The sequence below is a fragment of the Rhagoletis pomonella genome, unplaced genomic scaffold, assembly GCF_013731165.1.
Source record: "Rhagoletis pomonella isolate Grant_MI unplaced genomic scaffold, Rhpom_1.0 Rhpom_scaffold_00006, whole genome shotgun sequence".
Taxonomy (NCBI): domain Eukaryota; kingdom Metazoa; phylum Arthropoda; class Insecta; order Diptera; family Tephritidae; genus Rhagoletis; species Rhagoletis pomonella.
Genome location: NW_023458560.1, coordinates 51655016 through 51657692, shown reverse-complemented (window position 1 = coordinate 51657692; position 2677 = coordinate 51655016). Strand labels below are relative to the sequence as shown.

General features: G+C 45.5%; 1 protein-coding gene across 1 annotated transcript in view; it reads right to left on the bottom strand.

Annotated features, from left to right (window-relative positions):
- Positions 1–2677, bottom strand: part of LOC118741975 — a 109217-nt gene that overhangs the window by 98802 nt on the left and 7738 nt on the right. The window lies entirely within an intron of this gene.

Below are 2677 nucleotides of genomic sequence, written 5' to 3'. Positions count from 1 at the left end.
TCTCCAACATAAGATTAAAGAAATCACACGAAAGGGGGGTCCCCTTGTCTGAAACCTCGTTTGGTATCAAACGGCTCGGAGAGGTCCTTCCCTATTCTGACGGAGCTGGTGGTATTGCTCAACGTCATTTTACACAGCCGTATTAGTTTCGCGGGGATACCAAATTCAGACATCGCGGCATAAAGGCAACTTCTCTTCGTGCTGTCGAAAGCGGCTTTGAAATCGACAAATAGATGGTGTGTGTCGATCCTATTCTCGCGGGTCTTTTCCAAGATTTGGCGTATTGTGAATACCTGATCTATGGTGGATTTTCCAGGCCTAAAGCCACACTGATAAGGTCCAATCAGCTCGTTGACGGTGGGCTTCAGTCTTTCGCACAATACGCTCGATAAGACCTTGTAACCTATGCTTAGAAGGCTAATTCCGCGGTAGTTGGCGCGTATGGCGGGGTCGCCTTTCTTGTGGATTGGGCAGAGCACACTTAAATTCCAGTCGTCGGGCATGCGTTCATCTGACCATATTCTGCATACGAGCTGATGCATGCACCTCATCAGCTCCTCGCCGCCGTACTTGAATAGCTCGGCTGGCAGGCCGTCAGCTCCAGCAGCTTTGTTGTTTTTCAGCCGCGTAATCGCTATTCGTACCTCGTCATAGTCAGGCGGTGGGACAGCTACTCCATCATCATCGACTGGGGACTCGGGTTCGTCTTCCTCACTACTTTCAGCGCTGCTACCATTCAGTAGGTTATAAAAGTGTTCCCTCCATAATTTAAGTATATTCTGGACATCGGTCACTAGGTCGCCATTGTTGTTCTTACAGGAGTTCGCCCCGGTCTTGAAACCTTCCGTAAGTCGCCTAACCCTCTGGTAGAATTTTCGGGCGTTCTTCCTGTCGGCCAGCATCTCAAGCTCTTCGCACTCACGTATTTCGGCCTCTCTCTTCTTATTACGGCAAATACGTCTCGCTTCCTTCTTCAGTTCCCTATAACGGTCCCACATGGCTCGCGTTGCGCCCGATCGCAGCGTGGCCCTGTAGGCGGCATCTTTTTTCTCTGCGGCTTCTTGACATTCCTCATCGTACCAGTTGTTCTTTCGGGCTCGCTGAAATCCAACTACTTCTTCGGCGGCGGTACTTAATGATCGGGAAATGTGGTTCCACTGCTCGCGTACGTCGGATTGTTGAAGAGTGCTCTCAGAGAGCAGGTGTGTGAGTCGAGTGGCGAATAAATTGGCCGTCTGTTGTGATTGCAGCTTTTCGACGTTAAGCTTTCCTTGCATTGTTGGGCGCACATTTTTTGCTGCACAGAGGCGGGTGCGTATCTTGGCTACAACAAGATAGTGGTCCGAGTCGATGTTTGGCCCTCGGAGTGTACGTACGTCCAAAACGCTTGAAGCATGCCTTCCGTCTATCACAACATGATCGATTTGGTTTCTCGTTTTTCGATCTGGAGACAGCCATGTAGCTTGGTGGATGTTCTTATGCTGGAACCTAGTACTACATATTACCATATTTCGGGCCCCGGCGAAGTCGATCAGCCTCAGTCCGTTATCGGACGTTTCGTCGTGGAGGCTGAATTTTCCGACAGTGGCGCCAAAGATCCCTTCCTTGCCCACCTTGGCATTAAAATCGCCAAGCACGATTTTGACATCGTGTCGGGGGCAGCGCGTGGTTAGCCAAGTTGCAGTTACTAATTTTATGCTGGGTTAACGGAAATTAAATTAACGAGAGCTATGCAAAATGCTTACACATCAAAAATTTACAATCATCTTTATACATACTAGTGTTCGCCCAGCGGTTGAAATTCAACCGATAAAATTAAGGATAGTTTATGTAAGTTGAATGAGCTAAAATAACATTAGTTGCAATGGGTTAAGTGGAGGGGAGTTTAGCTTAGTACTTGGCATAACATAACATAACCATAACATAAGAATAAATAACATAACATATGAAGCATAACACACCACAATATAACATCGCACACTCTTCAGTTGTATTTCCTTTTTATCCCTTTTTTCACCTCTATCTAAATCTTATTTATTTTGGTTCATTTTATGCCAAATGATGTTGCCTTTGATGCCACATCAAGTGATATCATGTCATGTGGTGAAATTGGGTGTGGTGAGCTGCGGTGTGGTGGAATTGGGTGTAGGAGTTACGGTGTGGTGAATTTAGGTGTGGTGGATTCAGGTGTGGTGAGTTAAGTTATGGTGAGAAAGTTGAGGTGTGGTGAATTAAGGTGTGGTGAATTTTGGTGTGGTGAGTTGAGGTGAGTTAAGGTGTGGTGAGAAAGTTGAGGTGTTGTGAATTACGGTGTGGTGGATTTAGGTGTGGGGGGTTAACGTGTGATGAGTTGAGGTGTGGTGAATTAAGGTGTGGTGAATTTAGGTGTGTGGAGTTAAGGTGTGGTGAGTTGAGGTGTGGTGAGTTAAGGTGTGGTGAGAGAGTTGAAGTGTGGTGAATTACGGTGTGGGGGTTAAGTTGTGGTGTGTTTCATCTTCATCTTCATCTTCATCTTCAGCTTCATCTTCATCTTCATCTTCATCTTCATCTTCATCTTTATCTTTATCTTTATCTTTATCTTTATCTTTATCTTTATCTTTATCTTTATCTTTATCTTTATCTTCATCTTCATCTTCATCTTCATCTTCATCTTCATCTTCATCTTCATCTTCATCTT